This window comes from Lissotriton vulgaris, chromosome 9, assembly GCF_964263255.1.
Source record: "Lissotriton vulgaris chromosome 9, aLisVul1.2, whole genome shotgun sequence".
Lineage (NCBI taxonomy): Eukaryota > Metazoa > Chordata > Amphibia > Caudata > Salamandridae > Lissotriton > Lissotriton vulgaris.
In genome coordinates this window covers 227,045,511-227,066,474 of record NC_141697.1, presented here as the reverse complement: position 1 = coordinate 227,066,474, position 20,964 = coordinate 227,045,511, and the positions used below count along the sequence as shown (strand labels likewise).

Below are 20,964 nucleotides of genomic sequence, written 5' to 3'. Positions count from 1 at the left end.
TAAAAGCCCAAACCTACAAAACAATATATAATCTATATTTTACCCCTTCTAAACTATTCACTTGGGGAAAAAGGGCACATGATCAATGTCCTAGATGCGCATTAGGACCAGCCAATCTCATTCACATGTTTTCGGAATGCCCAAAGCTTGATGTGATTAAAAAATGCATTGTTAAGTTTTGGGCCGAAATCTTTGGACATGAAGTAAGAGCATCATCAACTCTTTTTATCCTAGGATGCGATGACTCCCTAGGTCATGGCAATAAAGAAACCTTGGCTATTTATGTAGGTACGGCTATCTATAGAATTATCCTGGCAGCACGATGGAAAGATCCCAATGCCCCTACTTTCCAGGGATGGTTGAACAGACTGCTAGGTATATAAAAACAAGAAACAGCAATTTACAGAACCAGAGGTAAAAAATTGAGATCACTTGGTGAACAAATATGGGCTCCAATTGCCACCTGGTATGAGAGTCAAAGGAATTAATAACTTTTCTGATTGGAAATCACTATACAAAAGTATTGTTTGTAGAAATTCTTTTCTCAAAATTCTCTAGATACTTAAGAGCTTTTATGAAATGACGGTGAAATGAATTATGTAACTTTGTATTACTTATTTAGCTTAATATATTGATTTAAACTTTGTAAATGCATTATAAGCGCTTATTTCTACTGTCCAAAACCTATATTTGTTCTTTTGTTTTATTTTCTATTTTGAACTCATGTTTGTAAACTCCTTATATATATATTTTTTTTCTTTTGGTATTTTCTGTCTATGTACCCTTTGAATCTGCTCAAATAAAAGAAATTCAAAAAAAACAAAAACATTGAATGACAAAGACTTCATTCTGGGGCATAGCTCCTAAACCCTGATGAAAACTCTGGACCCGTTAGCCACCTTAATGCAGGGCTGAAACATGTTTATGCTTACAAATAGGTGTAAGAACATAACCTCCATAGATATCCTATTATTTATAACTTTAACCATGCCAGGAGCACCGTGAATAAAAGAAATACCTTGGTGTCCTGAGGCCTTTTTTAATCTAAGACCCCGGCAGGAAAAAATATCTAAAGTGCTCCCTGGAACATGGTCAAGCCCATCCTGGCTTTTAGGGACCAGGATGGCACCCAATGATGAAGCATGACACCAAGGCCTGGGTGAGGGTCTACCTAACAACACAATGTGATGTCCTGATTACAGGTAAAGCTTCACTCTGTACATATTAGTAATCCTCCATTATCCACCGGGCGACAGATTAAATATGTAGGATACCTTTTGTGGGCATATATTATTTCTTTACAACATAAACATGGTCAGGCAAAGAGATACTTCCAGGAAAGCTGTATTTCTTGAGAAATAATAAACAGCAAGCCTCCATAAGAAGCATCATGAACAAATACTGGTATCTCATTAGGGAAGATCCAGTCCTAAACGAGGTAGCACCTCGAAACCGGCAAATAACATACAGGAGGGCAACATTGATGAAACAAAAACTTTTAACACTCTGAAGGGAGGCAGAGCTCAGGGAGGTACAACATGGCTAACCAGAAAGCAAGGATTTCTTAAGTGTTCAAAATGTAAGGAGTGCCTTTATTGCAAGAACACTGAAACATACACATCAGGGCTGAATCCAAGAGCCAAAAAAGTAAGAGGCAGATTGACCTGCAAGATAGATCATGCAGTGTATGCACTGCAGTGCCCATGTGGGCTTAGATATGTGGGCAGCACCACTTTGGAAGTTCACAAGAACATTTTACAGCATTTACGAGCAATCAGAAATGGCGATAAGAGCTACCCAGTAGCATGCCATTTTGAAGAACAACATAATAAAGATGCAAAAGGCCTCACATATTTACGTAATTGATGCAATAAAAAAAAAATTAGAGGATGAAATAAACAAAAGAGCCTTAGGAGGCTTGAATCTAAGTACATAATTTAGTTTGATACAAAGAGCCCAAATGGCCTGAACATAGGCGAAGATATGCACACACATCTCGAACACATTAGTGCAGTTAATAATAACATCCCGTTCTTGGGGCACAGTAATAATGAGTTTTAATGTTTTATATATCATTTGTTTGGTATCATGGTTTTAATTCAATGAATTTAATATTCACTATCACGTAAAAAAATTACACTTTATTATTTTTATACAAATCGACGAATTTCTATATATACGCATAACAAACTTGTGGAAAACCCACTTGGGCAGAACACCAGAACAGATTACAGCATGTAAATAGCTCACATGGGCAGAATAGATTTTCACAGTGAATACAGATGACAAATGTTATATTATCATTGGAAAAGATCTTATGTAACATTCTGGTATTATTTATGTATTTATTTAATTAATTTCTATAGCGCGTTATCACCTGACAGGCATCTTGGCGCTCGAAACTCAGTTGGCCATTGCAGCGAAGACTCCCTATGCTCAACCTAATTCTTGGGGAATAACCATGTTTTAAAATTCTTTCTGAACGGAAGGAGTTCATTAATTTGTCTTAGTTCAAAAGGCAGAGTGTTCCACAGCCTAGCAGCAGCAACCCCAAATGATCTGCCTCCTGCTCTAACTTTTTTAAATCGGGGAACTTTTATATGTTTTGACCCAGAGGAGCGCAGGATTCTGCCTGGGACATACCACTCGAATTTGCGTTGAAGGGAACTAGGTCCCTTCCCATGCAGAGCTTTAAAAACTAGGCACAAAGATTTAAACTTAATTCTTTGAGTCACAGGGAGCCAGTGCAACTCCGCCAGGGCTCCAGAGGCGGAGGATCGTCTCGACCAGCCAAGTACCAGTTTTGCTGCAGTGGATTGCATCCTCTGCAGTCGGTCCAATTAAAATTTCGGAGACTCAAGAAGCAGGGCATTACAATAATCATCCCGACTGATTATTGTGCTTCGTGCTATCAGGGAGCGAGCCTGATGAGGTAATAGGGGAAAGATCTTCCTGAGAGAGCGAATAATGGCCAAGCAACAGCCCACCACTTTCGTAACATGTGCCTCAAGAGTGAGGTTACAGTCAAGTGTCACACCTAAGTTACGGACTGTCTTAACTGGTTGGCCAAGGTTAGAGGACTCTGGAGGCCAAAAATTACTGGCCAGCTCCGAGGGATTCCTACCTACAACACAATGCAGCAGCTCTGTTTTGGCTATATTAAATTGTAGTGAGTTTTCCCTCAGCCACTGCGACATGTCTTGCAAGCAGCTATGAAAACCCTCTAGCGAGGTAGACTGCTCTCCCTCAAGAGAGAGGATAAGTTGGGTGTCATTGGCGTAGTTAATAACCCTGATGTTATAACGCTTGATGACCGCCATCAAGGGTTTCAAATAAACATTGAAAAGAATAGGGCTGATGGCCAAGCCCTGAGGCACACCGTATAAGACAGGTGTAGAAGCGGATTGGTAGGGGGGGGGAGGGATATTGCCTGCTGCCTTCCTGATAAAAAAAGAATGAAACCACCTAAGGGCAACACCTGAAACTCCCACCTCGGAGTGAGGGAAAAAGCTCAGTCCTGAACTCCTTCCAGATTTTACATGGCAGCCGTTCCAGGGGGGAGCCTGATACAATACTATCCACTATCTTGCAGAAATCCTCAGACTGCAAGGGAGGGAATTCAGAGAATGACCTAGAGGCAGCCTCCTCCGTGCTACCACTAGCTGCCATCATGCTGGTGTCCCCAGTAACAAATGTCGGAGCATTCATCCCATCAGATGGGTAGGACACCCTCCCCAACTCCTCAATAATATTGGTCACTTTGTTGTTAAAAAAGCCAGCCAGGTTATCACAAAGTGCCTGAGATGGACGGAACTAATTTTTACAGCAGTCTGGTTTAGTTAAGCTGTTAAGGATACTAAAGATACTACGAGAGCTGTTTGGAGCTCTAAGTATCAATGCGGTAAAGAAGTCGGCCTTCGACCTCTTAATGACTTTCCTGTATTCTATGATTTTTGCTCTCCATGACCTTTTATCCTCGTCAAGATATTCACGCCTCCATCTCCTCTCAGCCCGATTACAGTCAAGTTTCAAGTTTTTCAGTTCCTCCCCAACCAGGGGGCAGAAGGTCTCCCCCTGCTCTGACGGGATTTACAAGGTGCAAGAGAGTCCAGGGCCAGGGTGATCTTCCTACAGAGGGCAGTATAATTCTCCTCTACTTGGGCTTCCTGGGAAAAACAGTCTTCCACTGAGAACACCTTCTCAGGACCTCTCTTTCGCGTCAGAGACTTTCAGTTCCTGTTACAAAGTTAATCCTCTGATTTTCTTCCCGCTTGTCCAAGTTAGCCATATTCAGATAAAATTTGACTAGAGAATGGTCAGTCCAGTCCATGGGGAGAACATTACCCATATACAACTGATCATCCTCTGCAAAAATAAGATCCAGCTTATGTCCCCCGGAGTGGGTAGCTGCGGAGACTTGTTGGCGCAGTCCCAGCCCCTCACATGATTGATTGGTACTGCGATTGAGAGCAACATTAAGGGCTGAGGAATTTTTATGAAATTTTGAAAATGTTTTAAAATTCATAACCTTAATTGTGGGTGTAATGAAAGCCTTTTTGGAGGCATAAAATTAATTTGAAAATTCGAGCAAGGTGTTTTAGCGTATCAATTCAGATTGCAATTGCATGCGGGTCTGTTTGTATTGATTACACGTGTAGTTTCACTTGAGGAAATGAAAACAGTTAAAAGACTGCCGTTAATGCCGCCTCGCCACTGGTGAGCAAGGCTGGGATCCGCCGAAACGCGTTCAATGGCGGTTTGACAGTAATGAACATTGGCAATCACACATGGCGTTGTCATCTTTGTGAGAGGATTTGGAGTTGGAATATTATTCGGACCATTCTTACGAGGTCCGTACGGCGACGCACCCTTCAGTTTGGAGTACAGTGTGTACTGTATGCCGCTGGGATTTATGGACTGAGCCTGCCCTTGTCTTAGAGCGGGGATATCGCCGGACTCCATCTAGCTCCTTGCCGGACCCGCTTAGACCTGTACATTGTTGTGGGAACCTGTATTTACTTGTTGCTGTATGATGGCCACTCAATTATAATTATTGTGTGTAATAATACTTGCTGACTTAAGGTGATTAGTATGGGTTCTATTGTTTGTATGTTTTTTATCTTGATAAATGATCTGTGGAATGTATCAACTTAGGTTTTAATTTTCTTAATGTGTAATTTTAGATGGTTCATTTTAAAATTAAAATCGTAAACATGTTCTGTAATTTAAAATGTACACTTTTATGATTCTTTGTTTGAATCGAATAAAGTTTTTGAACCGAAACCGAACAGAGTACAGTGTGCAGTTCGGGAGAAGACAAACAGAAATGATATATAGATGATATATATATAAATTCAAGTAGTACGTACATGTGTTTTAGGTCTCGTTGAGCCAGCGCATGCGCTGCTCAGAGAGACATTTAGTAGGTGAGTTTTCAAAGTGCTAAAGGCTGGCCTAGCGCTTGCGAACACGCGCGCATCCGCCATCTGTCTCCTTAGTCACGGGTCATTAAGTTGCTTGTTACTTTCTTTCATGGCTCATTAAGCCTTACAGCATGCTCCTCCACCCCCTTGCTCTCTGCCCTCACTACCCCCTCCCATGCAGACCTCACTATCCCCTCCCACGGAGCCCTCCTCCTCTGTAGCAACCCCCTTCCCTGTCGAGCCTTTCCTCACGACCAACGCATAAACACACAACACACACACACAACCACACACACACACAACCACACCCACAACCACACCACACACAACCACACACACAACCACATACAACCACACACACACAACCACACACACAACCAAACAACCAACCACAACCACACAACCACACACAAAACCACAACCACACACACAATCACACACACATAACCACACACACAACCACACCCACACAACCACACAACCAACCACACACACAACCACACACACTCACAACCAATCACACACACCACCCCCACAACCACACACAACCACACCCACACAACCACACACACAACCAACCACACAACCAAACACACAAGCACAAAACCACACAACCACACCCATAACCACACCCACAACCACACACACCCACAACCACACACAACCACCCAACCACACACACAACTACACCCACAACCACACACACACACACACAACCACACACGCACACAACCACACACACACAACCACACCCACAAACATACACACACAACCACACACACAACCGCACAACCACACACACACAACCACACACAACCACAACTACACAACCAACCACACAAACAACTAAACACACAACCACACACACACAACCATACATGCAACCACAAACACACACAACCAACCACACACAACCACATACACCCAACCACACCACACACACAACCACACACCGACACTCACCCACACAACCACACACACAACCACACACAACCACACACACAACCACCACAACCACACATACAACCACAACCACACAACAACCACACACAACCACAATTACACAGCACCACCACACACACACAACCACACACCCACACCCACCACAACCACATACACACAACCACATACACACAACCACACCACACACAACCACACACACCCACACAACCACACACCCAACTACACACACAACCGCACATAACCACCACAACCACACACACCATACACACACAACCACAACCACACACAACCACACACACAACCACCACAACCACAGACACCGCACACACAACCATAAACACCACAACCACAGACACAAACACACAACCACAACCACACACACACCCCCACACACCCCCCCACACACCCACAAACATACACACACAACCACACACACAACCGCACAACCACACACACAACCACACACACAACCACACACACACACACAACCACACACAACCACAACCACACACCCACAACCACACAAACAACTAAACACACAACCACACACACACAACCATACATGCAACCACAAACACACACAACCACACACAACGAACCACACACAACCACATACACTTAACCACACCACACACACAACCACACCGACACTCACCCACACAAACAACCACACACACACAACCACCACAACCACACAACAACCACACACACAACCACAACTACACAGCACCACCACACACACACACAACCACACACACTACAACCACATACACACAACCGCATACACACAACCACACCACACACAACCACACACCCAACCACACACACAACCGCACACAACCACCACAACCACACACACACACACAACCACAACCACACACAACCACACACACAACCACCACAACCACAGACACCACACACACAACCACAACACCATAACCACAGACACACACACAACCACACACACACCCACACACAACCACACACACAACCACAGACAACCACGACACATACAACCACACACACACAGCCACACACACAGCCACACACACACCCACCCACAACTACATACAACCACACACAACCACAACCACACACACAACCACACACCCACAACCACACACCACACCCACAACCACACCCACACACAAACCCATAACCACAAACACAACCAACCACATAACCACAAAACAACCGTACAACCACAAAACAACCACAAACAACCACACACACAACCACACACACAGCCACAGACACACACACACAACCACACAACCATAACCACACACACACCCCCACACACACCCCCACACACCCACAAACATACACACACACCCACACACACAACCGCACAACCACACACAAACACACACACAACCACACACACACAACCACACACACATAACCACACACCCACAGCCACACACACAACCATACATGCAACCACAAACACACACAACCACACACAACGAACCACACACAACCACATACACTTAACCACACCACACACACAACCACACCGACACTCACCCACACAAACAACCACACACAACCACCACAACCACACACACAACCACAACTACACAGCACCACCACACACACACAACCACACCCACCACAACCACATACACACAACCGCATACACACAACCACACACACCCACACAACCACACACACAACCGCACACCCAACCGCACACAACCACCACAACCACACACACACACACACACAACCACAACCACACACACACACACAACCACACACAACCACACACACAACCACTACAACCACAGACACAACCACAACACCACAACCACAGACACACACACAACCACAACCACACCCACACCCACACACACACACAACCACAACATACACAACCACACACACACAGCCACACACACAGCCACACACACACACACCCACAACTACATACAACCAAACACAACCACACACACAACCACACACCCACAACCACACACCACACCCACAACCACACCCATAACCACAAACACAACCAACCACATAACCACAAAACAACCGTACAACCACAAAACAACCACAAACAACCACACACACAACCACACACGCAGCCACAAAACCACAAACCACACATACACAACCACACAAACACAACCACACACAAAACCAAACACACAACCACAACCACACACACACCCACACACGCACAACCACACACAACCATGACACACACAACCACACACCACACACCCACAACTACACACACACAACCACACACCACACTCACAACCACACCCACACATAACCACACACAGCCACACCACACACACAAACCCACCCATAACCACACAACCACAAAACAACCACAAACACACAACCACACACACTCAACCACACGCACACAGCCACAAAACCACACACACAACACAACCACACACACAACCACACACACAACCAACCACACAACCAACCACACCCACACAACCTCACACACAACCACCACAACCACACACACCATACACACAACCACAACACCAGAACCACACACACAACCACAACCACACAGCACAACCACACACCCGCAAACACAACCACCCACACACACAACCACACACACACGCACAACCACAAACAACCACACCCACACACACAACCACACTCGCACAGCCACAAACACACACACACACACAAACACAACCACACACACACAGCCACACACAACCACACACACACACGCACATTCACACACACACACACACACACGTACAACCACACACACACCCACACAAACACAACCACCAACATCCACACACACACCCACACATACACAACCACACATACACAACCACACACAACCACACCCACACCCCCACAATAACACCCACACACAACCACACACACAACCACAGCCACCTCCACACCACAACCACACATACACAACCACACACAACAACACACAACCACACCCACACCCACACAACCACACCCAGAACCACAACCACACACAACCACACCCAACCACACACACACACAACCACCACACACCCACCCACAACCACACACACAACCACACACAACCCCACCCACAACCACACACCCACACAACCACACATACACCCCCACACACACCTACACCCACAACTACACACCCAACCACACAACCACACCCACAACCACACACAATGACACCCAACCACACCAACACACACAACCACACACCCACAACCACACGTACATAACCAACCACACACACACAACCACACACACACACCCACTCCCTGGCCACTCACTGCCTATCAGCCTCGTCTCAGCCAGGTAGCGTGGTCACGATCAGTTTCACTTTCACACGATCAGTTTCACCTTCACGGCCGTGTTCCCTGTGTAAGTGTTCACGTTTCTAGTTTTATTCAGCATTCACTCTTGTTTCCTAGTGCTTGACAATCCAATCTCTACAATTTTTAAGCAGCCTGCACGTCTCCTGTCAACCATACCACTCCATGCATTTTCTCAGATCCACAAAGATATCAGTGGTACAGACAAAGGTAACCAGGTTTCTTATCTTTCCTTCAAGCAATAACCACAATGCTAAACTGCATTCATACCCCACTTAGTTTTAAACAACAAACAGTTATTCTAATGGGTTTGTTTCACAGAGGTTGTGTCTTAGGAGAAGGGCAGTGGCACTCGCATGGCACTATACGCTAGTGTGTCCAAAAGAGTAGTTTAAAAATAAAGTTTTATGAAAAATTGACTTTTAAAAATTCTGATTCCACCAGAATTCGAGTCCTCCACAACACCCTGTTATTTGGCTGTCAGCTGTGAAAAGGAGACCAATATCCTCGGTTCAATACTGGGGTGCTTTGTTTTACTTGTCTCTAGTTCATTGCGAATCTTACCGTTACTAATTCAAATTGTGTTAGCTTTGGCTTCTTTGCATTGCAAACTTCAGCTCAATAAGTTTCTGTAACAAGCTGCAAGTCCGCTATAGAAGCCCATTAATTTGCGAATTATTTTCCACATAAGGTTGCAAGACCATAAAGTGGAGTTTTCAGGATTTTTAATAGTTTCTTGTTTGAAGACGTTACTCTCTCCTGGGCACCCCTGTACTAAGGTTACGAGCAACCTGACACCTGCCTTTCAGAAGTTCTTGCGTCCACCCAAGTCTGGCCGGGCACTGGTGCGTCCCAGCCTGGCACACACCGGGTGATGATCTCCGTACCTCCTTCTAGACCCCATCTCACTACTGTTTGCAGTCTGTCACTCACCCCTCACCTCCCTGGCATTCACCCTTCACACCTCAGGCCTGGCAGTCACTCCTCGCACCTGGCGCTCACCCTTCTCCCTCTCTGGCACTCAGCATTGACTTGCTGTGACACTGACTGTCACCTCCCTGACACTCACCCTCGACCCTCCTGGTACTCATACTTCCTCTCCCTGGCACTCACCCTTCACCTCCATGGCACTAGCCCTTCATCCCTCTGGCCTGGCAGCTACCCTTCACCCCTTGCACTCACCCTTCCCCTCCCTGGCACTCACCCTTGACCCTCCTGACTCTTACATCTCATCTCCATGGCACTCAACCTTCATCTCCCTGGCACTCACCCTTCACCCCCACGGCCTGACAGTCACCCTTGTCCCTCCTGGCATTCACTCCTCACCTCCCTGCCACTCACCCTTGACCCTCCTGGCATTAGCCCAGTTTCCCCCAAGAACAAAAAATAACAAGCATTGGCATAGCGATAGGTCTCGCCTTTGGGACCTTATAAGTGTTAAGCCACGTAACAGTTGATGTTGTGCTGCATAACTAAATACTTAAAAGGTCACAAAAGCTAGACCTATTGACTATGCCAATGCTTGTTATATGTATATTATATATTTAATATGTGCTCCGGGATCCCGGCACATAGGGAGGAATTCATTGCTTACGATTATTGAGGAGAATCCCCTGGAAGAGAAACATATTTACCTATCAACATACACCAATCCAAGCTAACCTTCCACTCCTCCACTGTTGGTGGATCACATCCACCCCATTTCCTAGCCACATATCGTCTAGCCACTATTAGTACCAGGTTACAAATACATTTAGCAAATTTGGATGGGAATGGCTCCCCGCACATACCCAGAAGCATCACTTACACATTACTATCTGTATCGACCTCAATTATTGTGTTCAGTGTGTTGTTCACCCTATTCAAGAAGTCATGCACCTAAGGAAATATCAAAAGGAGCTACAGCCCCTGCCACACAATTCAATGGGTTTTCTTTGTTAGACCTGGCCCCCTTGGCGTGGGTCTCCTTACATTACTCTCCAGGGCCCCCCAAAGTAGCCCCGTACGCAGCCCCCTTGATGTAACCCGGACATCTGCCCTCACCGACCCCGGGGAAGTAAGAAACACCCCAGTATAGCACCCCGATCCCCCGGACTCATGACGCCTAGCCATAGAACGAAACAGTACCAAGCCCAGTTAGACTTCACCCGTCCTAAGACCCCTGACTCCAAAAACCCCCCATGCAGGGCCCCGAACCAAGAAGGACAGGGGCGCCAAACGCCCATGCCAGGCCGAGAGTAGCAAGCCTTTCCCAAATGAGGGGGGTGGAGGAGTTTCGATCCCACCTCCTACCTCCCCCAGAGATGGCCCCACTCCCCGCCGGTCATCTGGGAATCGGGCGACAAGACACCAGCTGGCAGGAAGCCCTAAATCAACACCGGAGCACCAGAGACCCGTCTACGACAGCTCCGGACTTCAAAGGAGAAAAGGACTATAACGGGCCGCCGGGCGGTGGACAGAGTTGTTCTGATGCTATCGTCTGAGAGAGCCCTGCTGACCTGGTCGCGGCTCTCCCGGTGATCGGAAACGAAGGAAGAACCCCTCCGACCCGGAGCAAGCCCAGCTGACGCGGTCGCGGCTCCTCCGACTTGGAACTGAAGGAATTGTACTCTCGGTACCCGGAGCGAGCCCTGCTGACATGGTCGCGGCTCCTCTAACTTCGAACAACCTTCTGTACTCCCCATTCGAGCCCTGCTGATTTGATCGCGGCCCGAGCCTGGTACTGGACCGCATTTGTGCTCTGAAGGAACCCCCGGCAATCTCTGAGTGCGAACCGTACACTTGGTACGCTGCGCACTGTCATCCGCCACGTGTTCCGCGGCTCGACGAGTACGAGCCGAGCCAGCGGGGCGACACGGACTGGAAGCTAGACAAGACGGCGGCGAACCACAGAGTGTGAACCGGACATTGGGACATTGGGACATTGCGCCTGGGAGATACCCACATGACGCGAGGCTCGAGGATTGAGAGCCCCACGCGTGGTATATCCCGCTTCTGCCAACCACCCATCACCCCCGTGGCTCGAGGATTGAGAGCCGGCAGTGCCCCTGCTACTGTCCACCGCCCCAAGAAACCGAATCCAACGTGTGGTACTTCGAGCCCAAATGCTGGTTGCCCCCCTCTACTGTCAGACTGTGAGTACGGCCAAAGTCTCTCCCAAAGAATCCCCACCGAGCAGTCCCGTAGTCCCCACGTACTTGGAAAACTCCCACCCCCCCACCTGTTTGCATAGTGTATCCTTGGACCGTGAGAACCTGATTACTTCTGTGAAATAAAGAGCTTGTTATTTGTACCATCAACTGGTGTGGTGTCCCTTTGTTGGGGGTGAGACCTTACTGTACACAACTATAAATGCCTAACCCTCCTCTATGAGGGTCAGACTAAGTGCTCGGCAACGTTCATGGAGGAGGAGGGTCCCTGGGTGGCCAGAGGTAGTGACCCCTGCCATCCCGAGAGCCTCCCCCTCCAACATGGTTTCTAAGTTATCTTTGTATGGAGATGGTACACCCTCTGCACCAATCTGAATACTGCCATTATGGCCACCTCCTGAGGGCACTGCCCTGTCCAATCTGTGTCATCGATGTACCTCAAAACAGTCACCAATCTTGCCCCAAGTTTAAACACTGAGGCTGCTGTGTTATTTACCAACGCCTTACACATCAACAAGATAGCTTTCTTGGTCCAACTGAAGCTCAGGGTCGTATCCGAGCCAGGATCATGCCATCGGGCACATGAGTCCCAAAAGCACGTCTGAATTACATACATCTAAGGAATTCTGAGCTCGCTAGCTAAAACTCCTGCTGGAGATGAGCAAAGGATTTCAATGCATCCTGCTGCCAAACGTCTGCCAGTATGGATATGCCCATGATGTCCAATTTAGTGAAGTCCTTAGGTGTTTTAGTCCCGTAGTCAAACATCCATAAGCCATGTTCGTTTCCACATCCCATCTTGCTCGTAGTCACCCGACATGACTTCACTACTGCACCTATGTGCATCGGCAACCACACCCCATTCTTGCCACAATATAAACCCTCTAGATACCTGGGTCTGTCAAATAATTGTCGTTCATCTTGCAAAGAGGATTCCTGCTGTACAGTAAACACCTAATAAAAGTATCACTGCCAAGTTCTAGTCTATTTCGGGGTACCTTTTGAACCATGGAAGAGACTTCTAGAGTTCTGTGGCCAGATGTAAATTGTAAATTGATACTTGTATAGCGCACTACTCACCCGCAAGGTTTTCAAGGCGCTTGTACGAATACCGCTGTGGAACCCATCCTGGCTTTCCCTGTGAGGCGTCCACTCCTGGGCACCCCCAAGAAGGAGGCCAGGCATCCATAGCGTTGTGGGGGCCGTTGTGGAGATTAAGCAAGCTATTGCCCAGAGTTGCAGTGGGACTCCATGATTGGAATAGGCACCGAGGCGAGAATGATCAGGTCCGTGGAATTTTCAAGCCCAAGACCTACCGAGGCGGGGGATTGAACCCTGGTCCCGGGCCAGACCTCTGCATCAGGGTCTGCCGCTCTAACCATTGAGGCACACTTCTCCATTGGGTGCAGTACCTGGGAACGCACCTGCACACAAGCACATGTGCCACTACTGATCCCTGAGTGGACACATGCATCGATACGCATGATGAGCTCGACCTTGGCCTTGCTATCATACTGAGCACAATTCTTACTTTTCAAACAGGCAAGCATGTCTCAACAATCTATGAAACTCAAAATATGTTTCATTTTCTGCTGTGCTAGGATTAGCTTAGTGCCTAGGAGTAGCAGAATGGGGACAAATATGTTGTAATGTTTCCTCTTATTATTTTGAAAGTTTTATATAGCGCGAACAAGATCTTTGCAGATATCAGAGCGTTTTACAGACGAAGGTAATAGCAAGTGAGTACATAACAATTGGGGTGGGGAAGGTACATGTGGGAGCATAGTCAGACTCAACAGCATAGTCAGATCAGACAGATACATCAATAATGATACAAGTACAAATAAGTAATAGAGTAAACAATCAGGAAGGCCAATAATACGAGAAAGAAAAAAAATCAGCAGAACTGAATGGTACAGCGACTGTAAATATCATACCCAGTAATAATTCAAGTGTATTTAGCCATGAGGATAGCTTTTACTTCTTTCTTAAAAAGTATGGTGGAGGAGATGAGCCTGGTTTCAGGGGGGAGTGAGTTCCAGATCCTAGGTGCCATTCCTGAGAAGGAGCGCTAATAGGTTTTTTCCTTGCAAAATCTTTGGGGCTTTAGCAAGAAATTGTTTGTGCCTCTAGTGTTTCTGGAGCCTCCAGAAACCGTCAGCTTCTGAGCGAGGTATCCAGGTGAGCTCAGGTGGACAGCCTTGTGCGTCATGCAGGCGATTTTCAGATGTATTCTGGCTTCAAAAGGCAGCCAGTTCAGGGATTTCAGATCAGGGGAAATGTGTGAATGTTTTTTTGATCCAGTGATTTTGGATCATTGGTTAGCATTGCTGTTGCCATATAGTTTGTGTTTATTGTGGTTACAATTGATATCGTGTCCACTAGACTAGGTTTCTGATTTTAAAATACATCGTTAAATTACATTTGTCGTTTTCTAGTGTTCGTGAGGGACAAGTTACTTACCTTCGGTAACGTCTTATCTGGTAGGGACATGATCTAGCCACAGATTCCTTATCTTTAAATTGCCAGGTGTCAGGCTGGATACAGAACTTTTTTCGTAGCAGTACCCCTGCGCACCGGTAGGTGGCGTCAGTCACCTTTGAGGGATGTCATTCGCGTCGTCAATATAACTGCCACTTCGGGGCGCTGAAGTCAGTACTGTCCACGACTTTCCACACCAGAAACACGGAGCTATGAAGTGACTGACCATGGTGGTAAAAAAGAACGGCTAGGGCCCTGAAGGGGAACAACCTTGACACTAAAAACTATTCTGCAGTGCAGGGAGGATGGATGGGTCGGTAAGGAATCTGTGTCTGGATTAAGTCTCTACCAGATAAGGCGTTACCGAAGGTAAGTCACATGTCCATCTGACAGACATCTAGTCGCAGATTCCCTACCTTTGAACAGATACCCAAGCAATACTTTTCCCCAGAAGAGGGACTACGGAAAGCTTTAGACCAGAAAATCCTGCAGAACAGAGCAGCCAAACAGGCCCTACCTGCAAACCTGAGAATCCAAGCAATAGTGTCTGGCAAACGTGTGCGGAGACTCCCACATGGCCGCTTGGCAGATATCAGCAACTGGAACACCACGCTGAAGGGCTATGGTGGCTGCCTTCTCCCTGGTGGAAATGGCCACAAGGCCTTCAGGAGGCTGCTTCTTTGCCAAAGTGTAACAGATTTTTATACAGAGGATATCCATTGAGAGATGGTCTTCTTTTGAACAGCACGCCCTTCTTGCTCCCACAAATCCTACAAAGAGATGGTCTTCCACCCGAAATGGTGAAGACGCTCCTTTTCTATGGAAGGGTGCGGAGGTGCAAATAAAGTGGGTAGAATAACGGACTGTCCCAGATGGAAGTGAGTTGAAACCTTGGGCAAAAAGGATTCCCTAGTTCTCAGTACCACTTTGTCCGGAAAGACTGTCAGGTAAGGAGGCTGAGATGAATATCAGCAGTTTGCTCACCCTCCTGGCAGAGGTAATTGCCACCATAAAAACTGTTTTGATAGTGAGCAACTGTAGAGGGCAGTTGTGCAGCAGCTGAAACAGTGCACACATTAAGAAAGTAAAGACCAAATCAAGGTCCCACTGTGGCATAAGAAAATGAGAAGGGGGAAACAAGTGGGCTAACCCCTTCAAAAACCTCTGCACCAGTGGGAATTTAAAAAGCAAAGACTCATCTGGCAGCCAAAGAAAAGTAGAGAGGGCTGAAAGGTAGCCTTTCAAAGTGCCCAAAGCAAAGGCCTGCTGGGCCAAAGAAAGGATAAACAAGAAAATATCTGCCAGAGAAGCAGATAAGGGGTCAATAAACCGTTCTGTACAATATTTATAAAATGTGTTCCATCAGAAGATGTATACCGATTATGTGGAAGGACGCCTGGCTGCCAGAATAACTTCACAGACTTCGGGAGGAAGGTCAAAAGCTGTCATCTATAGCAGATCAATTTCCATGCAAGGAGGTGGAGAGTGGACAGGTTCGGGTGGAGGACCCTCCTTTGCTGCTGCGACAGAAGATCATCCTGAATGGGCAGCCTAAACGAAGGATCGATGCTCATATCCAGAAGTTCGGGATACCAAACACTCTGTGCCCAATTCAGAGCTACAAGAATAACTTCTTGAACACTCTGGGCAGGAGTGGTATGGGCGAAAAGGTGCATAGGAGGCCTGAGCTTCACTTGCAACAAAAAGCGTAGCTGAGCTAGAGCTGTCTTGGAAAATCCAACGCGCAAAACTGCTGACATTGTGCGTTGTTTATGGAGGCGAACAGATCTAACCAAGGCTCTACCTACCGCTGAAATAGACCTTGTAACACCTCCGGATGGAGATGCCACTGGTGATCCGCAAGGCACCTTCAGCTGAGTTCATCTGCTCTGGTGTTCAGAGAACCGGCCAGGTGTTGAACTACCAGGGAAATCCCATGTTGTTCCAAGTCCAGAGGCGCAGGGCCTCTTGACAGAGAGTCCACGACCCCTCTCCACCCTGTTTGTTGTAGTACCTCATGGCAGTAGTGTTGTCCATGAACACCTGAACTAGCCTTCCTTTGATGGATGGTAAAAATCCTTTAAGTGCCAATCGGATCGCACAAAGCTCCAATAGGTTGTTATGGAGATTTGCTTCCGCTGGAGACCGGAGTCCTCTGACCTCCACCTCCCCCAGATGGCTGCCCCATCCCAGAAAAAATATATCAGACACTACTGTGAGATCTGGGTGGGGGAGGGAGAGGGGACAGCCTCTGACTCAATTGCGATTTGCACCACCACTGCAGGTCTTTTGCAGTGCCCTCTGATATCTGAACCAGATCGGTGAGATTCCCCAGATGCTTTGCCCATTGGAACTTCAGGACCCACTGCAGTGCCCACATGTGCCACCTGTGCATGATCCACGAGAAGGATGCAGGAGGCCATGGGGCCCCAATAGCTTGAGTCATTCTCACTGAAATCTAGGATAGAGGCTGAAACATCATTATCATAGCCTGATATATTTTGGACAGACCCGAAACTGCACTGTGGCCAGAAAAGCTCCAATGAAAAGGAACGTATGAGAAGGAGTCAGGTGTGACTTTGGCATGTTGATAGTGAACCCCAGTAAATGCAGGAGGTTCACCATAGCCTGGAGGTGGGAGACGACTGCTTGGGGCGAGCCCGGATTTAACAACCAGTAGTTGAGCTATGGAAGGACTGGAACCTCTGATCTCCGCAGATGGGCTGCTACCACCGCCATCACCTTCGTGAACAACCGAGGGGCACTGGTGAGGCCGAAGCGGAGCACGGCAAACTAAGTGCTCGTGGACCACTGTAAACCGCAGGTTGCAACAAAGGGCAGGCAGGGCGGGCTATGAATATAGGCATCCTGCAAACTCAGCGTTACCACCCAGTCTCCCGGGTCCCGGCCAGACAGGACCTGAGCTAGGGTGAGCATCTTGAACTTCTCCTTTTTGAGGAAGTAGTTGAGGGCTCTTAGGTCGAGCATAGGATAAAGGCCTCTGTCCTTCTTTGGGACCAGAAAATAGAAAGAATATCAACCACAGCATCTTTCTGGCCTGGGAACCTGCTCTACAACTCCATTAGCCAAGAGAGGTTTGACTTCCTCGTGGAGTAAGGCAAGGTGATCCTCCGTCAGCAGATCGTACACTGGAGGCACCAATGGAGGGGTAGTCTTGAAGGGGAGGGAGTAGCCTCTTTGGACTATTTGCAACACCCACCTGTCCGAGGTGATGTTTTGTCAGTGGTGGTGATTTTTTATTTTTAGGAGTTTTTAAAATGCAGATGTGACTCTTCAGGGTATCAGAGTGATAAACAAATGGTAGACAGGTTATACTGACAGAGTGAATGTTAAAGATAGGTATGAGTGACAGCAGCAATAATTACAGAGTATACATTTAGTACGTTGAAGCACAATCAAATATAGTCAACACAAGATTCATCCTGTGTTCCGTAAAGTTGTTAATAGAGATATTTGTTCATCAGAAATCTTTTCATTTCTATTTTTAAGGCAGTAGTTGGGGGATTGGTTCTGATAGTGAGTTCGAAGTTCTAGGTGCTAATCCAGAGAATGAGTGGTTGTATGTTGTCTTCTTGTTAAGCTTCTGTGGTTTCAGCAATAGTGAACTGGTACTTCTCAAAGAGAGACTGCCCTCTGACCGCTCCAGCTTATTGGCCAGGTAGATGGAAGTGCTATGGTGCATAGCCTTATGAGTCATGCAGGCTACTTTCAGCTGGATCCTTGCTTCAAGTGGGAGCCAGTTTAATGTTTTTAGGTCTGGACTGATGTGATCAAACTTCCTGGATCCCGAGACTAGTCTAGCTGCTGAGTTCAGTACAGCTCTTAATGGTGCTAGACTGGCTTTGGGCAGGCCTACGAGAATAGCAATCCCGTAGTCTAATCTGGAAAAGATTAGCCTGGACATCCACTGAGAAACCAGACGTTCTCAGCCAGGCGTGGCGACATACGGCCACCGTCATGGAAATCGCTGTGCTCAGCAAGTCTGTAGTGTCCAAGGCGCACTGGACGGTGAACTTTGCTGCACCTCTCCCGTCTGAAATGGCCTGGGAGAGTAGAATCCGGTTCTCCTCCGAAACTCTGGGCAACATCTGCTCAACTGTGTCCCATATCGAATGGCAATAACGGCCCAAAAGGAATGCAGTGTTCACCGACTGCAATGCTAGACTAGCGGAAGAGAACATTTTCTTCCCAAAGCCTTCCCGTCTCTTGGATTCCCTGTCCAGGGGTTAGGAAGGGAAAGCGCCACGGGAAGTGTATGCTTGAACCATCAAGCTTGATGGGGTGGGGTGGGCAGTGAGGAAAGCTGGGTCACCCGGTGCAGGGCGTTGGCGGCGGGCAATCGTTCTATTAACAGGAGCCACTGTGCTGGGCTTGGACCAGGTGCCCAGAAGAATGTTCGTCAAGGCTTCATTGAAAGGCAGCAAAGGTTCCAAACTGGAGACACCAGGCTGCAGGACCTCTGTCCAGACGTTAGTTTTGACTGCCACCATAGTGAGCTGCAGGACCAGGACCTCCGCAGCCCACCACGACAGCGAATGATGCCCTCTCCTTCGTTGCCAGGTTAAGGGGAGACAGCACTGCAGAATCTGAGGAGGTGTCCAGGCCACTGGCATCACAGTTCCTCATACCAGTTCATATGCTGAAGTTACAGGACCTCTAAGGGGTCCTGCTCCCCCTCCCAATCCTCCTGAGCCTTCCCTAACCTTCAGAATAGGGCAGGTTTAACGCATGGAGCCATAAGGCGCTATCAGCGCTGGTGGACGATCGACTGGCTCAGTTTCATCGGGAATGAGAATTGTGGAGGAGCCGGTGACGCTGAGGACCTCTGATGTGGATGCGGCGCCGGGGATGGTCACTGTGGCGGTGTGACCAGCGCAGGTCCAGACCTGGGAATGAGTCCAGTAGGATACCGTGGCCCCGGTGCGGATAGGTGTCCCTATCAGATTATGTTACTCTTTAATGAAAGAGGGTTTGGGAGTCCACTAGCTAACCCTGATTTTTTAAAACTGTATGTTGAAGCAGTGACAGATCTACCATCAGAGGCATTTCATTTTATTATAAAAGCACACAATTCTTGGAAGCTACAGCGACTCCTTATTTATCGTCCACCTGGGTCCAAAGCTTTTTTCTCACAAGCTCTGGTGACACATCTGGAATCTTGTATTGACTCGGAGTCCATGATAATTTTGGGTGATTTCAATTATCATTTAGAACTAGCTAATAATACTGATACTGGCAGATTATTAGATAACATGGCAGCTTTTGTTTTTAACCAACTGGTTATGGAACCCACCCATCAGACGGGCCATATACTGGATGGCATATTCCACAATAACGTAGATATCGAGGTGACCAAGGTGAATGACCTCCCGTGGTCGGATCATAAAGCAGTTACTTTAAGTTCAACACCTTTCTGCAGGGGCGTCATAGGCAGAACGTTGCTGTGAAATCAAAAGTCAGATGTTGGAATAAGGTCCAAACAAACGACGTAGAAGCTGCGCTGAGTCAGCCTCAGAGTTGGGCAGGTGAGTCCAATGACAGGACAGTAGCAGCTTTTAATCAGTGGCTTCTGTCAGCAGCAGATACTGTGGCCCGTGAGAAATTGGTGACGGC

At 47.4% G+C, this 20,964-nt stretch overlaps 1 protein-coding gene across 1 annotated transcript in view; it reads right to left on the bottom strand.

The window, feature by feature from the left end:
* SEC23A (SEC23 homolog A, COPII component) overlaps positions 1 to 20,964 on the bottom strand; it is a 981,910-nt gene that overhangs the window by 240,258 nt on the left and 720,688 nt on the right. The gene's annotated exons all lie outside the window — the stretch shown is intronic.